At 46.9% G+C, this 24,048-nt stretch overlaps 2 long non-coding RNA genes across 5 annotated transcripts in view; one reads left to right on the forward strand and one right to left on the reverse strand.

Moving 5' to 3' along the window:
* LOC123618549 (uncharacterized) overlaps positions 1–14,840 on the forward strand; it is a 367,703-nt gene extending 352,863 nt beyond the window's left edge. For all 4 annotated transcript variants that reach the window (XR_012500311.1, XR_012500310.1, XR_012500313.1 and 1 more), the window contains one exon: positions 14,561–14,840. This is a non-coding gene — a long non-coding RNA (uncharacterized LOC123618549). The remainder of the gene's footprint in view (positions 1–14,560) is intronic.
* On the reverse strand, positions 12,885–16,552 carry LOC141573896 (uncharacterized). Its single transcript, XR_012500314.1, has 2 exons — positions 15,563–16,552; positions 12,885–14,173 (listed from the first exon to the last, which is right to left on the reverse strand). It is a non-coding gene; the product is annotated as an uncharacterized LOC141573896 (long non-coding RNA).
* Positions 16,553–24,048: the final 7,496 nt, after the last annotated feature.

Below are 24,048 nucleotides of genomic sequence, written 5' to 3' on the forward strand. Positions count from 1 at the left end.
CATTTCATGAAGTTCTGTGTGACCAGCAAAGGAGTTTATGATGAGAAGTGAATGAGATAAAGTAAATGAAGGACTTAACACCATGCTTGCCACGAAGTAGGTACTGGAAGTATTTTATTTCCTGTAATAATTGAGATTATTGGTTGTAAGTGATAGAAAATTGTATCAGAGTCTCAGCTGGAAGCAGATGGAACGTTCCAGTTGGGTAGCATGAGTAGAGTTTAATAAAGGAGCTATTTACAAAGGTGTGGAGCAGCTATGAGGAAACCCACAAGGCGTAGGACAGTACCGCAGGGGCAGTCGCGGTGAGGGCACCATTACCACACCTAGGCCTGAAGTGGCAAGAGAAAGGAGTTGTCACCAAATCTGAGTTGGGGGCGAGGGGACGGAGGAAGGAGAGAGAGGAGCAGTGAGGACGGGGCCACCTGTTACCTTTGATTGAGGTTATTCAACCCACCCTCAGTGATACAGCAGTCAGGGGGCCAGGGAGTAAGCCGCTGACCTCACTCTCTCCCCTCCTTCCAGTGCCCTGCCAGTATGCCCTATTGGCCAGATTCTACTGGAAGCTAGAGGCCTTGGGCACCAGTGATGAAGTCCATACAAGTCAGCCTCCAAGGACAGTGACCAAGTTGGAACAGGGAGACGGATGAGTCCAGATGCAGCACAGAGCACAGGATGACTGCCAGCTGAAACTGAATTAAGCCAAAGAGATAGTTCATCAGCTTATAGGAGTAGAGCTGTCTTCAGGCATTGCTGATTCCAAAGCATCTCTTAGCCCTGCTATCCTAGGAGACGGTTAACTTTTCAGACACTGCAAGGTGTTTTGACACCCCTTGGGGGGCTAACCCACATCCAGCCAGCTTAGAAACCCAAGTGGAGAGAGATGTTTTCCCCAGAAGTTTCAGCAATAATCCAGACCCAAGTTGGGACCTACTTCCATTGATCCTCACTTATAAATTCTGGGCCCGCATCCTCATCTTTAAAATGAGAACAATGATATCCATTTAACCCAGCTGTGGAAAGAAAGAATATAGAATAATGACCAAACTCATGGATTTTGGAGGGACACTGCTTAGATGTAAATCCCAGGTCAGAACACCTACATGATGGTGGCCTTGGCTGTGGCGTAATCCCTCTGAGTCTTGCTTTCCGTTTCTGTAACACAATAATAACATCTAGTTTGTAAGATGATTAAGCCAGAGATTGGGTAAAATAATGCATGAGCCTTCTTAGCAGAGGGTCTGGAACCTAGTAAGTGCCTGATATTAGTTGATGTTGTGTCATTGTTATTATTTTTGTTATTTTTCATTCCCATTTGAGTTTTCAGTCCCAGCTACCCTGTAAAGATCTCCCCTCTGCGATGCCAAGGATGGTACCCAGGTGTAAATTTCTAACCCCCAGTCACGGGAGAGAATGATGCTAATTTGCTTTCTTTCTCACATCTCATTCCTTCCTTTTTCAATGAATTCATTTCCTGTTGATTCCAACTCTCCCATATTGTCAAGAATACTCTGACTCAACCCGGTGGTTGGTTCCTCTTGCCCCGCAGAGGTCAGGTGGCAGTGACCCTGGTTCCCCCCATGGTGCCCAAGTTTTTAGTGTTCACTCTTGGGAATGCCTCCCTGAGAGCGTCTGGCGGGAGCCCTGGTGTACGTGACCAGCATGTTATTATCATTAGGGATGGGGAGGTGGGCTCCCCAGTCGGCCTCCCACACCCAAACGGACTTCCTTTCCCTGGGAAATGTGCATGCTGGGAAGAAGGGGAAAAACTCTCTTTTTTTTCTAAATTTTCTTTTGCTTTGCAAAAAAAAACCCACAACAAATTGTCCATGAAATCAAATAAAGATGAAATACATATTAAAACACTGTGGGCCTGCTAAAATCAGTTAGATGAAATAATAAAGCTCCAAAGTAATGCCAGTCCATGCCTCTGAGATTTATAATCATTTTACCCTGCTGGTAGTTTGCAAACAACAACAACAACAACAACAAATAAGTGTGTAGGTTTAAAATATTATTCTGGGCAGCATGGTGTAGTAGGAAAAAACTCCCAACCAGAAATGAGGTGGCCAGATTCCAGTCTTCATCCATCTAACTCCATGCTGTGCAGTCACGTCCTCTCAAAGACTTGGTTCCCTCATCCACATGACAAAGGTGTGAAGCCAGACACATCACTTTTTTTTTTTTTTTTTTTTTTTTTTTTTGGTTTGCTTCTGTTATTGTTTGGTTGTTGAGAATGTTCAGTAGGGTTTTCCCTCTTGAAAGCTGAAGTGATGGATAAAGCTTTGCAAGCCCACCTTACTCGAACCTTCTCTGGGTCCCCGTGCCTCTGAGCTGCAATGAGGTGGTGGCTCCCCACTGTGCCAGCAAGGGGCACACGTTGAGCTAGGTCTGTTTACACTGCGCGCATAGAGGCAGGGTGGAGGGGTCTTTCCAACCTCTGCCCCACCAGGTGCCCAGGGCCAGCGTTTATCTGGTTGTCCGAGATGAAGCATGTGAGTCCCCTAGAAGGGGAAAAGGTGACTGTCCAGACAGAGCCGGGCTGGGTGTGGATGGAGTAATGGAAGATGGATGCCAGCCCTGCCGGCTGAGTGATGCCCTGACCCTCTCAGGGAGGCCCACGGCAATGGACACAGGGGCTGTGGGCGGGGACTCAGCCCTCCTTGGCTGTTGGCCTTGGCTAGCCCTCCCCTGAGAGAAGGATACCGATTCCATCCCCTCCGTGGGACCCTCCAAGTCTTGCTTTGTTGTCCCCTGAGCTCTACCGACCTCTGCCCCAGAATTAGCGCCACATCACTGCTGCAGCAAATTTACTGGCTTAAAAGAATACAGATCTATTCTCTTACATTGCTCGAGGTCAGAAGTCCAAAACGGTCTCACTGGGCTAAACTCAAGGTGAAACAGGGTTGCATTTCTTCTCAAGACTTCAGGGCTGAGAGAAGTTAAGTGACTTTCCCCAAATCATACAACTGATATCAGGCCAACAGATTTAAAATCTGCTCTTTCTGGCACATCAGGGGTTCTTAGTCTGGGTTTGGCACTATGGACATTTGGGGCCAAATAATTCTGGGCTGGGGAGGCCGTCCTCCACACTGAAGGCGTTTAGCAGCATCTCCGGCCCCTACTCATCAGATGCCACCCCAAGTTGTGACAACCAGAAGTGTCTCCAGACATTGCCAAATGTCCCTCAAGGATACAGAGTTACCTTGGTTGAGAACCACTGCTGTAAATGCGATGACAGATATCCAGACTTTGTCCCTTACCAGCAGTGTGGCTGTTGGGTGAGTACTTCATCTGCCTGAGCCTCAGTTTCCCTATCTGTCAAATGGGGGCTAAACCCACAATGCCTACCTACGGCACAGTGTAGGATACTTAGCCACTGCTTGCTACTTTAAGTGCCCTATAAATGGTACTTGAGGTAACCTCTCTCACCAACCTGGATATAATTTTACACAGAGGATTTCTTTCTTTCTTTTTTTTCCTTTTTTCTTTTTTCTTTTTTTTTGCAAATTAAAGGCACACTGAATTGCAGATGAGCACAAGCATTTGAGGCCACTCCCATTTTGCCTAATCAGTACAACTCCACTGACAGCCTGGCTCCTTCAAAGGATGCTCCCTGGGACGTGGGCCCTCTGCAGGGCTGGCTGGGAACCTGGAACGGAGTCAAATGTCCAACATCAAAGGTTTCAAAGCTCAGAAGTGGGGCCATGTTCTCCAATCAGGAGCTGTCTCCATAAACGTTCCCGTGCTTATTAAATTCCTGCAGTGGCCACTTTAATTGGACCCGCCTCCCTCACTTGGCTAATCAAGTCTGCACAGCCCTGCACGAGTTTTGTCTCGAGAGGGGGATTCCCAACCAGGAGCTCCTGCTTCCGTCTTTCTCAGATGCTCAAAGCTGACTCGGCAGATGCGCTCACCGGCTCTTCCGGCCTCTGAGCCAGAACTGATCTGCAGCCTCCATTCCTGCCCGAAGGTACTTGGAATAGAGTCGCCCTTCCTGATCCCACATCCGTTGTCCCTCCCCGTCCACCTCTGTGTCCCAGTGCCCAGCACACGGCCTGACACAGAGTAGCTGATCAGTCTTGCCCTTTGGACCTAGTGATCCCATCAGATGCTGTATCCAGGACCCCAAATGGGGACCATTAGTCATGGGGACCAAGGTGACCTCCAAATTGCAAGTTTTCCCTGCTTTTCCCAAACTACCCACCTCCTCAGAGGTCGTAGTTTTTTTTTTATCTTCTTGCGACCATGCTTTATCTTGCCAGGTTGATGCTTTGGCAAACAGGCCCTTGGACTACTTCCGGGTAGGGCACACACTCTGCAGTTTGTTCCAGTCTCCATCACTGTAGCGCGAGGCCCTCAATCATGCATGTTTCCTACCCGCCCGCTCCGGGCATCTGAGTTGGGCTCGTTGCTAGGACGGGACTCGTCCCACCCATAAGGGGGTCCTAACTGGCTGTTCCACCTGGAATGCAGACTCTCCAAGCCTGGTCCTAGGGAGCCACACAGGTCTCAGTGCGTTTGGCCGGAGTCCTGGTCCACTGTGTGCTCCTGTCCAGTTTTGTCCTGTTTCCTTCCCATCCTTCTTCCTCCGGCTTTCTTGCAGCTGATGGTCAGCAAAAGTGAAACAGAGACATCAGTGCTGGTCACAGGGGTCCCCTAGCACCTCTTTCTTCACTCTTAACCTTGTCTCTGATTTTTCCAAATAGCCCTGTTTAAAAGCAGATCGTCCAGAACTACGGACACTGGCTTCCCTCCAGAAATCCAGATGTAACAGGCTCTGAATGACTGGAGGACCTGGTGATGACAGCCTTCAAAATAAACACGGAGACTCTTTCTCCCTTTGGTCTCAGTTCCCAGACCACACAAATGTCCACTCGGTGCCCATTCAACCCAGCACAACCAGCGTAGCCCCAGCTCCCTCTCCCCGCCTGAATTTCACTCCCAAGCTGGCCATGGAAAGGACCTATTCCAGGGTGACCTGAAAAATCCCAGCATTGGGGTGGGTGAGGTGCAGGGTGGGACGTCGATGCTGACCAGGGTGGGAGGGCATGGATACAGGCCAAAGATATTCAGGGAAAATTCTTTAATCCCTTTTCATTTTAAGCATAAGCAAACTCTTTGCACCACATTTTGGGGGTAGCACATTTCATCCAGCCAGCAATAGGATGTGGAAATTCCTTGAGAACAAATGTCCCAGAGCGGAAAAGGTTATTGCTCAGACACAAGGTAATGCAGCAAAAATCCCATTTTAATGAACTTGAAGGAACGCCAGAATTTCTATGTCAATGGGAGGGGTATGTCTGTGGGAACAGTGCCTGATATCAGGCAGGGCTTGCTTGATACTCAGAAGGCTGGTTTCCTAGGATAACGAAATAATAGTATTTGGAAGACACTCCAGCCCAGTCTTCTTATTTTAGAAGTCAGGAGACTGAAGCACAAGGGATAAAGTGTCAGCGTGGATCTTGGAAGGAGTCAGGAAACCAGGCTTTTATGTGATGCCTTCTGACCTTGGGCATATCGTGTCCTCTACCTGTAATTCAGTTTCCCAATCTGAAAAGTGAGAAAATCGGAATATTTCTAAATTGAAATTGGAAGATTAGGATAATTTCTAAAGCCACAAGTTCATGTCTATTTAAAAATCCTTGACTGCTACTGACCAGACCCACTATGATGTCACATTTAAAATTGCAAAAGCCAAACAGAAATTGCAGGGTTTGCTCATGTATCTTTCAGAGAGTTACTGGACCCTTGTATTCATCCTGCTATGACTCTCATTAACAGCTTCTCTCCTCACGTATACTGGTATGTGCTGAGATTCCAGTGACCCTCTAAATACCTTACCCTGCTTTCACTACCAATGGAGACCCGTCTACAGTGCTTTAAATAAATTATGCTTTCACATAAAAGAAATTCAGACATAAGAGGTTCAGAGTTGGTTTGATGGTTCCCAGAGTAATTTGGAATCTTCTTTTTTCTATTCCACTATCCTCAAAATCATATGACGGCTGCTGGAGCTCCAGCCCTCATGGCACATTCCAAGCAAGAAGAAGAGAAAGAGCAAGGGCCAAATCTATTCCTCCTGAGTAAGGCCCCTTTAAAGAGACTTCCCAAAAGCTTCTGTCAATGATCTCTGCTAACAACTCATTGTCCAAGCCTAGCTTCAAAGGGAGACTTAGAAAACTAGTATTTTCACTGGGAATATGGTGACCTCAAAAATATAGGCGTTCACTTATAAAGGAAGAGGAGAAAATTGATACTGAGTAGGCACACAGCTGTTTCTGCCACATTCTGCCACCCCCTCTCATCTAACCAATGTATCTTTGCCATCTTAGTCCTTTCATGTTCCCGTTCCTCCCTGCAGCCTGTAAGACCTGCTCCAGACAGGCCCTGTGTCCCCCAGGAAGTGCCATTCTCCTGCTCTGACCGCTTTTTCCTTGTGAAGCTCTCTCTCCATGGTTCAGGGATGCTGCCCTTCTTGGATGAACTCATGTAGAGTCTCTGGCTCCCAGCCACCCAGCGCCTGCTCCCCGACACTCTCCTTTGCCAGGAACCTGATCTATAAACCATCTTTGGCTAAAGGTGGTCATGTGATACAGTTCTGATCATGAGACGAGAACAGAGGACTACTTGATGGTCCTTCCAGGAAAGCTGGTCTTTTGCCTTTACTCTCCCTCTTTCTCTGCCTGGAATGTGGATATAATGGTCAGAATGCAGCAGCCATTTTGTGATCAAGAGGAAAAGGCACTCAGGCTAAGGATGGCAGTGCAGAAAAACAAAAGAATCTGGGCCTTGATGATGATCATGTTACACATGGCCTGCCTCTGTGTTTCGTGTTTTATGAGAAAAATCCACCTATTTTGGTTAGGCCACTGTGACATTCAGCTAAACACAATTCTTGAAAATAGTATTAACTCATTTAATCCTCAGAACAAACTTCTGAGGTAGGTACTCTTAAATCTCCATCTTCCAGATGAGGAAACTAAAGCTCAGAGAAGTTAAATCAGTTTGTAACAGAAGCATGGCTAGAGCTCCATCTGTCTCACTCTAAATTCACCCTTATCAGTATGCTGTTCTTGCTGCTTCTTCACTGCACATTGAGAAGAGGTTTAATCCAGTTCTTGTGCATTGGGTCAACAGAAAGCCAGTGGGGTGGGTCTGAGGAGAAGAGGGGACCGAGGCTACATTGCTGTTGCTGATTCAACCCTGAGAGGCATGAACATTGACTATGTATGTCCCTTTCCCTGATCAGCACCCGCTGGGTAGAGGATGCTCTCAGGAATTCCAGGGGATGGAATGGTGGTGGGCAAGTGGCAGAGGGCAGGGAGGTCCAGTGGAGAAGGAGCCATTCGTCCTTCCAGCTACACAGAATGGGCAGCAACCATTGAATTCAGGATGCCCGTGAATTGAGAATGAGGACAAAGGAGGGTCCAGAGTGGGGATCAGATCAGATTCTCCCTGGTTTGGAGTCTCCGGAGAGACTGATTATTAAAAAACCATGATAAGAGTGGCAGATGGGACATTTGTTTCTGCCTCTCACCCATTTACCCCAGAGAAACAAGGACATCATCCTATGGCCCCTGGGAGGACAGAATCAAATGTGGGTCATAGAGAGATGATTAGATACTTTCCAGAAGGACACAGAGGGAGATATCTCTTGAGTTGTGAATCCTGGTTGCCTCCACTTCACAGCTCTGTGATTTTTGATGGAGTCACTTAACATCTCTGATTATTAGTTACTGACTTACAAGACCTCCTGAGGACGTAAAGAAAATCTGTGACTGCACCTGGCACGTGCTGGGTGCACAGAGCATAGATGTGCTTCTACCTCCTTCCCACGTCAGCCTGAGACAAGAAAGGGAATGCTTCTCTCCTGTGTCTTCCCTTCTCTCCTGGAAGATCTGCTCGGCTCCCCAGAGGACATCCTGGGGCTGCAATTTGCCCCCGACCCTCAGTGCTTTCCATTCTTCATGGTTTTAAGTGTTCCCAGAAGCCCTTTGAGGTAGGGATCATGATCTCCTATTACACAGAAAAGAAAGCCGAGGTTCAGCAAAGTTCAAGTAGTTTGTCCTTTGGCACAAAGCTAGTCGGTGGTAGAGCTGCATTTTGATTCCAGTGCCTGACCCTTAACCATCACAATATTCTTCTTCTCATCAGGAACCCAGAAATTGAGTACCAAATCCAATTTGGACACCTAGATGTTAACACATCATTGATCAAAAGTGGAGAGAACATACACGGGATTGTGTGTCCCAGCCTATGAAGAGATGGCCAGGAAGCCACAAGGCTACTGTGACTGGCTCTATGTCTCTTGGAATTGTATCCTTCCTTTCTTCCTCCCTCCTTCCTTCCTTCCTTTTTTCCTTCCTTCCTTCCTTCTTCCCTTCCTCCCTTCCTCCCTCCCTTACTCTCTCTTTCCTCCTTCCTTATTTTCTTCCTTCCTTCCTTCCTTCCTTATTTTCTTCCTTCCTTCCTTTTTCTTCCTTATTTCTTTCTTTCTTTCTTTCTTTCTTTCTTTCTTTCTTTCTTTCTTTCTTTCTTTCTTTCTTTCTTTCTTTCTTTCTTTCTTTCTCTTTCTTCCTTCCTTCCCTCCTTCCCTCCTTCCCTCCTTCCCTCCTTCCTTCCTTCCCTCCTTCCTTCCTTCCTTCCCTCCTTCCCTCCTTCCTTTCTTTCTTCCTTTCTTTCTTCCTTCCTTCCTTCCTTCCTTTCTTTCTTTCTTTCTTTCTTTCTTTCTTTCTTTCTTTCTTTCTTTCTTTCTTTCTTTCTTTCTTTCTTTCTTTCTTTCTTTCTTTCTTTCTTTCTTTCTTTCTTTCTTTCTTTCTTCTCTCTCTCTCTCCCTCTCTCTCTTCCTCCTTTCCTCCCTCCCTCTCTCCTTCTCTCTCCTTTTCTCTCTTCCCTCTGTCTTTTTCTCTCTAAAAAAATATTTAGGAGCATCTTCTGCTTGGTACCTAGTCCTGTTTGTGGTGATCGAAGGCTCGTGGAGATGAATAAGTCTCTGTTTTACGTGATTTAGATTCTTCGGATGCCGGGACACAACATGCTGACCCTTGGGGAGATAAAAGGCAGAACTCTTTCTTACAGCTCCCAATGCTCCCAATGAGAAGGGGCTGCCAGGCAGGGCCACCCAGGGAGTTGCAGCCGGAACAGGGTAACAGCAATCTGAAGCTATGGGGACCGCTTAAATATGGCAAGTGGGGTGAGGTTAGCTAGGTTTTGTGAGCTCTCTGTGGACTGGCTAATACTTTGGCGGGGGCGCAGTCTCTGGCGCACTGGGGCTATCCCTAGTTGTCGAGTGTCCGGACCTGGGGCAATTAGTATGGGTGCCTAGTGGGACAGTCTGATAATGTAAATGGTTGGGGTGTGGACTTAACTGGTGGCTCAAGAGGGGAAATTGACCAGTCACTAGCCCAGGGCCCAAACTGGGTCAAGAGGACAGTAAGAAAGAAGGAAAGAAGGAAAGAAAAGAAAGAAAGAAAGAAAGAAAGAAAGAAAGAAAGAAAGAAAGAAAGAAAGAAAGAAAGAAAGAAAGAAAGAAAGAAAGAAAGAAAGAAAGAAAGAAAGAAAGAAAGAAAGAAAGAAAGAAAGAAAGAAAGAAAGAAAGAAAGAAAGAGGGAGGAAGGGAGGAAGGGAGGAAGGGAGGAAGGAAGGAAGGAAAGAAGGAAAGAAGGAAAGAAGGAAGGAAGGAATATTATAGGCACTGTCTCTAACTGTAACAGGTTTACTTCCACGTGGCAAATGATGACAGCAAAAGCCACCATCTCCTAGAGACCATCTATCCTTGTGGTTAGGAGAGCAACCCGCGAAGCCAGTCCTACCTCCCAGTTTCTCAGTCACTAGCTGTGTGATCTTCTGTAAGGTGCTTAACCTCTCTGTGTCTCAGTTTTATCTTCTGTCCATTGGAGGTGATGATAATAATTGTCCCTGTCTCGTGGTATAGGTATAAGGAGGAAATAAATTAATTAACAAAGTACTGGGGGAAGGGTATAGCTCAAGTGGTAGAGCGCATGCTCAGCACCCAAGAGGACCTGGGTTCAATTCCCAGTACCTTCTCCAAGCAGAAATCAGTGAAGAAACCTAATTACCTCCCCCTCAGAAAACAAAATGTAATAAAGTACTTAGAAGAGTTCCCAGCGAAATGCAAATATTCAGTAAGTATGAGTTGCTATTATCAATATGATTACGATCATCATGATTAAAATGCAGTGTGTGTTCTAATGGATGCGTTCACAAGAGGCTGTGACAGCAGGGGAAGGTCAGGCAGAGAGAGAACATTCACGGTGAACAGGCTGTAACAGCAACCAGTCTCTCCTAACGAAGTCCTGGCTAAGGGAGCAAGGGTGGGTCTTCCCGACTGAAGACCCTCAGGGAATGGGCGGGTCCTCAAGGGTCACTGGGAGCCTCAACATGTTCTTGGAAATCCTCAGCCACTGGGATAGAGGGTAGCAGAACCCCCATCCAGCTTCTCCTGGGGAAGGCAGTGATTGCAGAAGAGCCAGGAGAGGGGTTCGGGAAGATGAGGTGCCCACACCCTGACAACAGGGTTGCTTGGTACAGAGGCAGCTTCAACAGTTTCTTTTATGGAGTCATTGCCGGGCTACTGAAAGCCCCCTCGGGCCACGTTGCTTGAAAACCCACCATTAGCATTTCAACTTAATTACTTTTGCAGGCAGGCGCATTTCTACAGGACTAAGGCATTATGGTTCCCAGGGGGAATTAAATAATAACTCATGGAGGATGAACTGCATGGCTTAACCGGCATGCTCTGTCGTGCCTTTGGCCTCCTCTTGTTTCCTGAAGGAAAAAAAAATGATCACACGGTGACATAGACTGTTAGAGCAAAAGGTTATCTGACTCTCAAGCAGAAGCTGCTTGTTTATTCCTCCTGTTTACACTTGGTAGCACCCAATTGATCTTGGGGGATATTTACACTTGTTCTCTGAAGGGTAGATGGTACACTGATCCGGTACAGGTTCGCTCAGATTATCTGGGCTGGTCTTAAGTAGTTCCTTCATCTTCTGGGACAATCTTAAGGAGCTCCTTCATTAATTCATTCATTGACTAATGCAATCAACAAATACCTATGAAGGACTTGTATGTGACAAGCCCTGGAGATACCACAACAGTCAGACATCAGGGAATTCCTAGCCTGATGAAGGAGATAGACATTATCCAAGTAGACACGTGGTTGAGTGTCGGCAGCGTTAAGTTTGATCCCGTGTGGACCTGGTCTTTCTTCATGTCTTGCTGCAGTTTCCTCTGCTTGGCTTTATTCTTAGTTTATTATAAAGCATTGTCCCCTGTTGGCTTCAGGCTCACATGAAACAAACCAGTTTAGCCATTTCCATGAAGTGCCCCTCTCTGTTCCCACAGAAAGCTGACTCTTTCCGGAATGGACTGGGTCAGGGGGATGGAACTGGTTGACTGGACTTGGTCGGAGTCGCATGGCCTTCCCTGGGGCCTGGAAGGATGGGGTATGTTCAGCCCCACCTGTACTGCTAGACTTAGTGTGTTTGAAGGGTGGCTCCCCATAAGAGTGGGGTGCAGTTCCTAACTTGCCTAGATGCTGGCCCAGCAAAGACAACTTACATTGACCCATCTAGGAAAGATTTTCTTGGGATTGCTTGGAAGGAATCTGAGGCCACATGGCCATTTGTGGGTCCCTGGCTCCTACCTGCATTTTAAACCCTGGGCTCTCCTTAGTGGCCAGCTCTGCAAGGGGTTGTTTCCTCATCTCTGTGTGACGCTGGTCAGCCCTCCCCCTCGCCTGGCCCAGTCACTTGTTAAGACCACCTAGGACTACTACATCAGCCAGAACCTTGCTCATAAAAACGCCCATACAGTTGTTCTGTTGCAAAGCCAAGTGGATCTTAGGGGGACATTGGGACAGTTCCCGAAGGCTGTAGTGCAAGTAATTGATGATGGTGAGAAATCACTTCATCATACAATGCTATTTTGGGGTAAAAAGAGCCAGAGTAGAAAGGCGGTTTAACTTCTACATCTTTTTAAGAAAAATTCACGTATCTCTATTTTACCTATCGGGGGGGGGGGATGGTGGTATCATTTTATGTGCCCTGATTTATATGTCAGAAGGCAGCCTCCTCTTGGGCCAGTACTGAGAAAACTGTAACTGAAGCTACACACATAGACAGTATCATGTGTGTTAAAGAAAAACAAATTCAATCATTCATTATCCTTGTTAAAGAATCATAAGGCAGACTTTATTCAGGATCATCACGACAGGCATAGGGACCACTGCGGGGGGTGGGGGTGGGGGTGTGGAGACGGAACTCAACCCCAAACAGAGCAAGGAAAAGTGGGAATTTATAACCAAGGAGCAGGGTGGGGCTCATTGGATGGACAGTTACTAACAGGAAACAGCAGGAGTAAGGGGGGGTTCTGGTTAAACCGACCTAAGAGAATTCTTGCTGGTGACAGTCCAGGGTGACCAGACATCACCGAGGAGAAGGTGCAGAACACGGATCCCAGTCAGATACAGAGGATGGGGGATTCTGGCTAAACTGACTTAACAGGAGTCTTGCTAAAATTAGACAATGAGAGACGAACACAGAAGCCCAAAACTCAGGGTCTAGTTGAGAAGAGAGTTCAGAAGAGCCATTCTTAGGTTAAAGAGAGAATTTTTGTCAAGTGTATCCCAGGTGCTAGTACCTCTTTTTCAAGTAAGGTTGCCCTTTGGGGCTCTTTGGAGTACATCAGAGTTGGATAAGGTCTCAGAAACTGAGGAGGCATTTTGCTTTCAACCTAAGGCTCTTTCACAAAAAGAAAAGATTTTGCACGCAAGAGTGACATCACAAAGATTTTATATATTCCAGAATTAGAATATCCCCTCCTCTCTCCCATACCTGCCAAAAAAAAAAAGGCTTGGAGAAGGTTCTGATCTTTATTTTGGGGGTCGGGTTTAGAGAAGCATTTATCTTTTTGACATTCGTTGATTTGCATCACAAATGAATGGGTTGAGACCCTGGGGGAGCTTGAAGATCCAAGCCACTCATCAGCAATCCTAACTTGCAAAGGTTGCAAGCACCAGATGAAGGAAGCGATCTTTCTTCCCCTTTTCAGGTCTGTGCCCTGGTCTGCTGGGGGCTGTCACCAGCCCAGAGTTCCAGAGGGCCCAGCTATCAGTGGCGTATTCTAAGGCAGTTAGCTGGAAACCAAACGGGAGGTCAGCCTGGAAACAAGCACAAGTCAGGTCCCAGGCTGAGTGTGGAGGCAGAACGGAGAGGTGTGTGGTCAGCTGAGTGCCTGCCAGTATTGCTTTATTATTAGGCTTCTGATGGCCAATACCCCAAAGTCAAAGACACACGCTTTCCCACATGTTAAGTTTTCTGCATCAGGACCTAGCTAGCAACTGATACATGTATTTGATGTGATTAGATTTGTGTGTGTGTGTGTGTGTGTGTGTGTGTTGATCTGTTGTTTGTTTTCCTCTGAAAAGCTATTAGTAAATCCATGATACGCCTTAAAATAAATGGTGTTTCAGAACTAGGGAGTGTAGTATTTCTGGAACAGGCAGGAATGTACAATGTCAACTAGACGAAACGCCTTCTAGTGTTCATCTCTATCATTTTTGGATGTACTGTTTCTCCATCTATCCACTCATCCATCCAGCCATCCACTCACCCATCCATCTAGTTAGTGGAAGCTTAGAGAAGTTACTTAACCTTTCTGTGTCTTAGTTTCTTCACCCTCAAAGGCAGTTGTAAAGATTAAATGAAATAATCCAGTGTTCACGTATAACACTTTAACAGTGCCTCGTGTAAAATAAGGGCTCAACTAGCATTATTGTTAGTTCCATTCATTCATATTCATTCATTCATTCATTCATTCATTCAACTATTTTTGCTGGTGCCTCCAGAAATTGAAGATATGCATCCAAATGGCCCAAGGAAACCCAAGCACTGAGTCTTGCTCTGGATCCAGACTGCCTGGTCTTGATTCCCAGCTCTGAGTGTTACCAGCTCTGTGGCCTGACGCTTGTGGTCTGACCTCACTGTGCCTCGGCCTCTGCGTCTGTAAAATGGGGATAATAGTAGTGTCTACTTCATAGTGTCTGGGAGAATTTAAAAAATTAATATATGTGAGCATGTAGTAAGTGCTAGATAAGTGCTGACTATTTTTGGTTGGATCACAGAGACCAGGAACGATTTCCTTCCTCCTGGAAATAAAAGGTAATCTTGATTATTTCACTTTTGTAAAACCCATGCATGTTTACTCTATACAATTTGTAAAATACAGACAGACCAATACAAGGAGAAAAACACCCTACTTATAATCTCTCCCTGTGCCAGATGAACATTGTTAAGGTGGTAAAGTCTATTCATTTGGGTACTTCTCCAATAAACATGCTTTCCCGTAGCTGGGATTCCACTGATGTGGCGGTGTATTACATTGGGCCCCCAGCGCAACATCCTTCTGGAATTTATACATTGTATAATCTCCCCCTCTTGCATCTGGGCTGGTCCTGTGACTTGCTTTACCCAATAGGATGCAACCAAATGAGGCTGGGTCAATTCCAGACCTCAGCCTCAAGACATCTGGGCAGCTTCCATTTTCAGGTTCTTGGGAGCTCTGAACAGCCGTGTAGGAAGTACATGCTGCTGAGAAACCACAGCGGGAGGAAGGGGCCCTGAGACTTTGTGGAGAGAGAAGCCCAGACTGTCCAGCCTCCCTGCTGAACCCAGCTCTCACCTGATCTGCCTGCAAATACACCCACGAAAAAGACCACCAGCAAGACCCACAGAAGAACCACCCTACTGAGCCCAGCCTGGATTGCAGAATTGCAAAAATGCTGTAAGTTGCAATAAAAATGGTTGTTATTTGAAGCCATTACATTTTGGTGATTTATTACATAGTAATAAATAACTGATAATTGTTCCATTTTATAAGATGCCTCTTAAAGTTGAAAATTAGACCATATTTCTATGTAATTATGTTGTGGTTAAGAGTGAATTCTGGATCAGATTGCCTGGGTTTTAATTCCAATTTCCCATCTCAGCTGTGACTCTGGGCAAATTACTTGAACTCATCTATAAAATGAACTTGATAAAAACCTCATAGATCTGGGGGTAGATTAAATGAGCCAATCCATGTAAAGCACAGTGCCTGAATCATACAGTTAAACATTAAATAGATTTGTATTTCCCCAAATCATTTCTCAATGGCCATGATATGTCATTGCATGGGCATATCATAATTTAGCCAGTTTCCTGCTGTTGGGCATTTATGCTGTTTCAAATTCTTTCACTAGTACAGAATATGCAGAGAAAGAATTCTCATTTCCATTTTTCAGAAGAGGAGTGAGTGAGGCTGAGAGAGTCCTAGCGACTTGCTCAGGTTGAAAAGCTCGCATTCTCGTTCCTAGGACAACGCTTGCTCCCGTACCCAGCTTGGGGATTTAGCAATCTACCTGCATGCAGGTTTTGTCTACCGCCTCTGGCATTGCATTATAACCCTGTTTTCCTGGAGATTAGAGTTATCATAGGCAAGGAGAGATTTTTGACATGCTAATTTTTGTAAGAGAGTGAACACTCCATAAACTTCTTACTTCCGTTTGCTTCCGCCTTCTCTGTCAGCCAGCGTCATCTTCAGACTGGCAAGAGCATCACCTGGTAAGAAGGGACAAAAGCCAGAGATGAGAGGTGGTGTTTGTAAGATGGAATGAACTCGACTTGACTGTTGGCTTTCAACAGCCCTGCATTTGACTTTCAGTTCTGTCTGTTCCCAAGTGTAAGATCAAAGGCAAATTACTTAACTGCCTCTCTGAGCCTCAGTTTCCTCATCTGGGAAACTGTGGTACTTATCCATCCTCCCATTTCCACCCTCCACTCCCCGGCCATTGTTGTAACAATCAAAGGTGATAATTGATGTAAAGTGCCTGACCTAAGTGCTCAGGGCAGAGTAACTATCATCGGATTCTTGGTCTTAGTCAGGGAACCTCCAAAGAAGGCTAAAATAACTGTTCATCTTTCTGGCCTGGAGAGTCTGTAGCCCTAGGAATGGAAGAAGCATTTGTATCTGAAATCTGAACCTCTCCTGGTGTTCTCTGAGGCGTCAGGAAAGAGTAAAATAAAAAGTAAAACTTATTTCTACAAATGGGAAGGCTTACGGAAGATAGTTCAGTGGGTGAAATCCTGACTTCTAACTCAGCTACCCACCCATCATCAAGTTCCTCTCATCCATGTCCACTTAACTTTTGCATATGGCACTCAATGTCATAATCACCTCCAGATGAGTGGGGGTGGTGAGAAGGAAGCAGGAGGCCACGTTCACTGTGGCCCCAGAAGTGTTCCCGTTCTCTCGTCCGCGGCTCCCGTCCAGTCTCCTCTGTCACCCTTTTCATCTCCCTCAGATATCACCGTCCAGTCCATGTCCAGCCACTGCCAGGATTCAGTTCATCTCCGTAGGAGCTGGATGGCCTTCAAGATGGTGAAGTATCCTGGTCCCATTCTTTCTAAAATGAATGTAGGTTGATAGACAGTCATTTTGGTGACTTTTCATTCCATTTCTTCCTTTCGGAATCTTTCCTGACAGTTTTGTTGGCATGGGGCTTAGTCATTAAATTCAGGTGCCAATAAAAGGCGGTTCTAACAAAGGCTTTTGTGCTTTACTGAGAGTATCACCCTTCCTTCCTTCCTTCCTTCCTTCCTTCCTTCCTTCCTTCCTTCCTTCCTTCCTTCCTTTTCTTCAAACAAATATTGGGCATTTTCTATGTGCCAAATCATATGTTGGATGTGGGGAATGTAGATTTATACGTAAGGGACAGACAGTCTCTGCCCTTCAATTTGCTCATAGTTTCAAAGAAAAGGGAAGAAAGTAAAAAGTAAATATTTATCATCAGTTGCTACAGAATGCTCGATGATAAACTCCTGGCTTACAGCAACAAGTGTTTGTTCTCATGCTTGTAGTTTAGTTAGGGCTGGGCTCAGCTGGGCTCCAGGCTTTAGGTTGCCAATCAGCTGTGTCTGGCTCCAGGCTGAGGGCTTGGTTCGCAGTCTGTTCCCCACGTATCCATTTTGGAGCCAGTGTGAAGGGTCCGCAGTTCTCCAGGGCATTCTCTCCCCCTTCACGGATCATCAGAGCACACGAATGCAAGGCCAACCATGCAAGTACAATTAAGCCTCTGCTGGCCTCATGCCCACTAACATCCCATTGGTCAAATATGTCACGTGGCCAAGCCAGCATGCGTGGGGCTGGAATCTATTCCCCTTCACATACAGTGGAAAGCCAAGAGAGCAATTATTTGCTGAAAAATATTTCAAACCATCTCAGGAGCGGGTGAGCAAGTAGACAGAGTTAGCACAGGGCCCTGTGGGGGGAGCAAAGGCAGAGCACCTAAACCAGTGTAATCAGGGAAGACATCCCAGAGGAGGCGAACCTTCGGCTGAGTGCTTAGAGTTTCAGGAAGCGAACTGGGTGAAGGTATAGGATGAGTTTGTCTGTCTGAGGCAGAAGGAGTTGCCCATTTGAATGTTCAAGACTTAAGGATTACAGGCCTCGTTTGGTAAGCCAGTGTTTTGAGCCCCGTAATGGTATGGGGCAAGACGTATTCTTGAAAAGAGGGACACAGGTCAGATCCCAAGACATGTATCGTCGTCTTATAGGACAGACGCTGAAGAAATCTGATGGCCAGAGGTGAGGGGATGGCAGAGCTGGGTGCTAAACTGGGGAAGGGCTAGTCATAACTGCATTTTTGAAGTTGACACGGAAGCCAATGTGAATGAGAAATGGAGGGGTGAGAACCTGGAATTAGGGACCTGCTGTTGACCTATGGGTGAGCAATGATAAAGGCTTGGGAGGGTGAGGGAAGTAGGATGAGATACTTAAGAGAGAGAACGCCCAGGGCATGAAGGATGCAGGAGAAGGGGGAGCTGAGGAAGACTCTGGTCCATCAGAGTATTGTTACGGTTGCTCAGACTGAGGTTGTCCTTGACTGGGCTACAGAAGGAAGTGAACAGTCAGAAAAGAAAGCAGTGACTCCCATAAGGCATCATAGAAGTGCACCCTGTCTCTCTCTCTTTCTTTTTTTTTATTTTTAGGAGAGTTATTGGGTGTAGGGGAAACAATTAAGATTTTGGAGGCAGACACACAAGGGTCCAAATCTCAGTTCTGCATCTAACTGCTTCTTTGACTTTGAACTAGTTCTTTACCACAATGCAGCAGCCCTAAAATTCACCGCTCTGGGACCCAGCCTCCTCCTATGTGAAATGAGCAAAATCTACTTAACGTGGTTATCATGAAATTAAACAGAACAGTGGATGTCGAGAGTCCTAGCTCGGGCCTGACGAAGAGTCAGCTCTCAACAGACCGATTAAGTGGTTTACCTGAATTAACTCATTTAATTTTTTTTCCACCCAAAAGCACTCTATGAGATAGGAACTCTGATGATCAGCACCCTGATTTTACAGAGTAGGAAACGAAGCCCAGGGAAGCCATATGGTTTGCCCAGGATCAGCGAGCCCGTTGGTGGTTGAGCCAGGATTTGGACCCAGGGAATCCGCCCAGAGATGGTGCATTTACTATCCACATGCTCCGGGGCCACCCTGGGGCTTTCTGCTTGCTCTTTTTTGCAGGTGAAGGATTGCAGTTAATAGAGGCAGCAGTTGGGATCAAGGTCTGCATCAGAACAGTGCAGTGAATACTGCCCGGTGGTCCCCTCCTCCTCTTTGCCTCCCTTTCATAGTCCTTCTCCCCTGATTCTCAGATACTGCCCCCCCCCGGAGCTTGCAGGGGACAGCTTTTTACCGAAGCTGAAAGGGTGGGCTGGCTCCAGCCAGTATTCAGTGAGTGACTGAGTGAGATGAGAAGGCCTAGCTAGGCTCTGGAATTTTCAGAAACTTGGTCTGAATTAAAAGTCAAACATTGGGGTTTGACTCCAGGTCTGCCTGCTGCAGAGCCTTGGACAAGTCTCAGGGCAGCGACCCTGAACGTCTACAAGGCTGAGAATTACTGGTGTTGCTGCTGTTCTGACCAAATCAGGTTTTGTTGGGAGTTTTGAAAAAACTTTCTTTCTGTAAAAGTTTAATCACTTTTTAAAAAATCATCGTAGGGAGAACAAAGGATGAACGGAGGTTAGGCAGAGACGCTGTTCTGGAAACACTCACTGCCTCACTCTTGTCTCCATAAATAAATGTTCTCATGTTAAACAGGCTTCAATTTTCTTGGAAAATGCTCAATTTATATTCAGGCACAATGTCTTTGCACAAAGCACTGTTTCTCAATGTTTCTAAGGGAGCCACTAAGTTTTGTGCTTAAAGAACATTAACCCTGGAGTCAGACAGACTCTGGGATTCACCGCTCAGTAGCTGGGGAGCCGTGGGAAAGTGACTTCACCTCTCTGAGCCTCAGTTTACCCATTGGTAAGATGAAAGTAAACATCGTGTCTACTTGATGTAGTTTTTCTGATCCCAGCTGCTCTGTAGGAAAGGGTCCACGCCCGTGTGTAGACGTGCGTGATAGAAGGGAAGCTAAGCCTCCTTGGAGGTGGGGAGTAACAGTGATCATCAAGGTCATGGTCAAGGTCAAGAAGAAGGAGAAATTTATGGAATAAGGACCAGGACTGGAAGGCCCACTCACTCCTTCCATTATAGCGGTTCTTTTGTGCCCACTTTGACTATTAGGGAGTTGGTGTGGAAAGATGCTACAGATCCCGTTGTGGAGCACAGTCTTTTAATCAGGCGGTGGGGCTAGAGCAAGTCCAAACACCCCAAACTTCCCCACAAGTTTGGACTTTTTCTTGATTCTCCGTTCACTTGCTTGCTTTAAACTTCTGATCGCCCCCCCCCCCGCCCCCCAGAGTCCTGACGAAGTTGGTTCTGACAGCTTCTGCTCCTTTAGTGATGCTTGTGTTGGAGGACGGAGCTGGGCGCTCCTTACTGTGCAGTCTCGCTGATATCACCACCCCCTCCGAATGTTTTTATTCGTCTCTGCCATCTCCCCAGCCCTCACTCATCAAGCCTGCTCTCAGAAGGGTGGGATGGGGGGATAGGACCGTGGTGCCGAGCATGACTCTAAAGCTCAATGCCTGAGTTCAGTTCCTCTTCGCATCGTGTCCAAGCTGTGTTGCTTCAAGCAAATTGCTTAGCCTTGCTGTGGCTGGATGTCCTTGTCTTTGAAAAAGAGCAGAGTAAAGGTTTCCATCTCCAGGGGCTTTGTAAGACTCAGTGGCAGTGATCGCTACGAAATACTTAGAACTAAGTTCCTAAGTGCTGCGTAAGACTGAGTGCTATGTGACAGTCAGGTACTTTTCTCTCTGAATATCTCATTTATGCCTGCTTTCCAAACTCCTCCTCCGTCTTTCTAAGATGCAGGTGACGCTGTGTCATTTCCCTCACCCAGATCCTGACACCACAGTCCCGTGGGCTCCCAATAACCAGTCCCCTTGGGAAATCCTTTTTATGACGATACAGCTTCTCCCCGAAGAGAAGCAAAGCTTGCAAGAAGCTAAGTAGCAACGCTGTGCTGGTCCCCGAGACTCAGCGAGTCTCGCTCGGAGTCGCTTTATTTAATTCTGTTGGGCTGGTTCATTCATTCCATTGCTGTCCGTTAGCGCCCACTCTGCGCTGGCCCACGTGCTAGGTGCTGTGGTACGGGACAGGCCTTGTTCACGTGGAACCCGCATCAAGTGCATGAGGACAGAACACAAACAAACATGAGCAGCAAATAAGCAGCCACAAGGAAATTCCAGATAACGAGGAGTGCTCCGGAGAGACGCAAAACACAGGGAGATGCTGGGAGTGACTGGTTGGCTCCTTTAGACAGGGTGGCCAAGGAAAGCACACCCGAGGAGGTGACAGTTGGACTGAGGTTTGAAATGATGGGAAGGAGGCAGCCACGGCCAGATACAGAGGGATGGTATTTATGGGTGGAGGCAGCAGCCAGAACAAAGGGTCCAGCACTGGGAGATACTGCCCTGGTACACGGTCAAGCACACGCCCTCATGGACCTCCCATTCTGGTCCAGACAACAGCCAAACAGGCAAAGAAGCAAGATAATGCTGGCTTGTGATAAGGGTTATGAGGGAAATAGACAAGGTCACGTGCAAGAATGCGCAAGGGGCACGCCACAGGGAGGGCTGTTGGCAAAGATCTCCTTGAGGAGGTGAGATTTTGCGCTATAGGCTGGCACTCTGGATACCAGGTTCAGAGAATTAAGCCTAATTCCATCCATAAGAGAGAAGGCCTGCTCTGTGCCCAGTATTGTTCTGGACTCTAGAAGCTGAGTTAAGATCGCAACAGACAAGTCCTCTGCTCTCATGGAGGTTACGTTCAGCGAGAAGAGCAGACAATGAACAACCCAACACCAACATTTTTATCTCAGAAAAATCACTCCCATTTCACGGATGAAAAGATAACTTGGATCGGTTGGAAAGTGTGGGGTTCGGGTGCCCAGTCTCTATCCCCACCCTTCCTGGCATCTTCAATCATTCTGCCAAACATGAGGCCAATGCCCTCAACATCCTTCACATCAAGTTTGGCCAAGTTACCTTCCTGCGTCTGCCCCTAGAGATCCCCTTTTGTTCTGGTCCATCTGTCTCTCCAGGAACCCTCCTGGCCCCAGAAATTCCTCTGGGCTGCTTTGAAACCAAGGAAGAGCTGCATCTCTGATGAGCATCTTGCTTTCCTCCAAGCCTGCAAATACACAATGCCGGCTTATCTATCTCAGTGGGAACAGCGTGTCTCCTCGGTGAAGGACAATTTTCAGCTAAGTGCATCTTATTTAAGGCTCTAAGAATGGCAGTTAAGCAAATGCAGGAGAAGAAATATATATGAAAACTATCCATTGAGAGCCTGCGTGGGGCTAAATATATCAACTGCTGAGGGAGGGTTTCCAGGTAATCGTGCACAATCTCCGCCGTCCTGTCACAGCAGCACCCAGGGCGGGGGCGAGAGGCCTCAGGGTTTGATTTGCTCTCACTGATTTTCTTTATAGATCAGTTTGATACTAGATGTTATAAGGTTAATTTTGGATGATTAACTCCTCCATATTGGGATATTTGATTTAGTTCTCCTCTCAGACACTTTCTCCCCATTGATTTTCAATATTGCACTTTCCAAGAGGGAGGCAAAAGGTTTCAGCAGGAACCTGTCAAGCAGAGGTTCCCCATGGCTGCCCAGTCTCCCACCCAAAATATCCTTCCTGAGCAGAAGGAATAATGGGTGGGCAGCCAGGGGAGACCCCTGTATCATGCCAGTCTGGGGAGGCTGGCTGTAGCTGCTTACCCTGGAGATACCTGAGCAGATCCAGGCACAAGGGAGCAAGAGCAAGAATTTCAGAGCATTATTATGCCTGGGTTTGAAGTCCAACATTAACATTGACTGGATGATTGACATTGACAGTCACGTGTCCAAGCCTCAGTTTCCTCACCAGTAAGTATAGTTGGTACTTGCTCTGTTGGATCCCAGCATCCAGTTCTTCTTCTTCTGGAACTAGAACTCACATCTCTTCAATGTGCCAAGCTCCCTCATACCCCAGGTCCTTTGCACATGCTCTATCTTTTGCCTGTTTCATAGTCTCCTTTCTGGACACTCCAAACCTCCCCACTCTAAACCTCCCCTTACTAACTTCTCCAACTGCTGACTTCTATTCAGTGCCAGGATTCTGCCTCCTCTCACACTGAACCATAAATTCCATGAGGTAGAGATGATGGCTGTCTTGGCCAATGGTACCTAGCATAACACCTGACTCATTGAGACCCACACTGGATATTTGGAAAGAGTACGTAAGAATGATGAACAATTTTGGAATGTGACTGGGGATTGTGTGTGTGGAGAGACACGTGAGTTCTACAGTATTCTTCCCCACAATTCAGGTATTGGCACGGATGGAGATTCCCTCTTCCCCAGCTTAGCCTAGCTTCTCACCTACCTCCGACTGCCTTGTTACTCAACAAGCCATTCCAGGCACCTTTCTCTAGCATATTTCTGGTTCTCATCTAGGGCTCCTGCTTTCCATCCCCTCTGCTTTCCTACCCTGATGAATTCCTAAGCAGGGAGAAGGTCTGCAAAGGCCCATAGACTGGAGTGAACACAGGACAGTCTACCCATCACCCATCAGCGCTCTCTGAGGACCTTGCATAAATTAAAACCTTCTTCCAATGTTTGAACCAAAATCTGACTCTTCTTCCTCATACTGTCAAGTTCCTATTTCCAGCCCCTGGTATCATTCAGAACATATCAGACCCCCTTTCTGGAATCATCTTTCTGCTATCTGGACTCAGAGCTGGTTCCCTCTAAGTCCGTCTTATCCAGGTCAAAGACATCCAGCTCCTCTAAGCACTCATTCTAGCTCCTTCCAGCTCTGAGTGCTCTCCCCAACCTGGCTGTCCCACTGAATATCTGCTTCGGACCTTGATTTCTTGTGTATTTGTTGCGGGGAGTGTTTAGTGAGTCACTTTTCCCCCATCATAACACTGGGGCCGATGAGAGTGCCTTTAAAGGCACTGTCTCCATGGTGTGCAAATCCAGGGGCACATTCGTCTCAGAGGGACGGCCACCTTGTTTAAAGCCTACAAAAGACCAATTTGACTTGCGAATCTGTTAAGACGGTGTCCCAAACTGGTTCTTCACTGCTCCCCCACATCCAAACCACGCTACCAGCCTCCATCCAGCCCTCCCATATTAATGGCTATTTGTGCTGAATAAGGAGTGTTTGCTTGATCCCATCCAAAGCTTGTGAAATTGAGGTCACTTGGCTCCTAATCAGAGTTCAGACACCAGCTGGGAACTGTGAAGGATTGCCTTCCAGAGCATCATCTCGGAGGAGGCCCAGAGGGTAGAGAAGACAGCAGTAAATTGTGCACCCACGCAGGTGATGGTGGTGGAATGGACACTGTGCTGAAGGCGCAGGTAGGGGAGTCAGAGGTCCAGGCTAGACAGCCAGGAGGAGAGTTTTCAGCCAGCAAATATCCTACTGCCCAAGGTCACAGTTTTCCTCACTGACAGTCTCAGCCTCAGGCACCACCTACAGAATGGCATTACGGGGGTGGTGGGGAGGGTGGTTATACGGTCCCTTGGATGTACACAGATACTGATT

Source organism: Camelus bactrianus, chromosome 18, assembly GCF_048773025.1.
Source record: "Camelus bactrianus isolate YW-2024 breed Bactrian camel chromosome 18, ASM4877302v1, whole genome shotgun sequence".
In the NCBI taxonomy this organism is placed as follows: Eukaryota; Metazoa; Chordata; class Mammalia; order Artiodactyla; family Camelidae; genus Camelus; species Camelus bactrianus.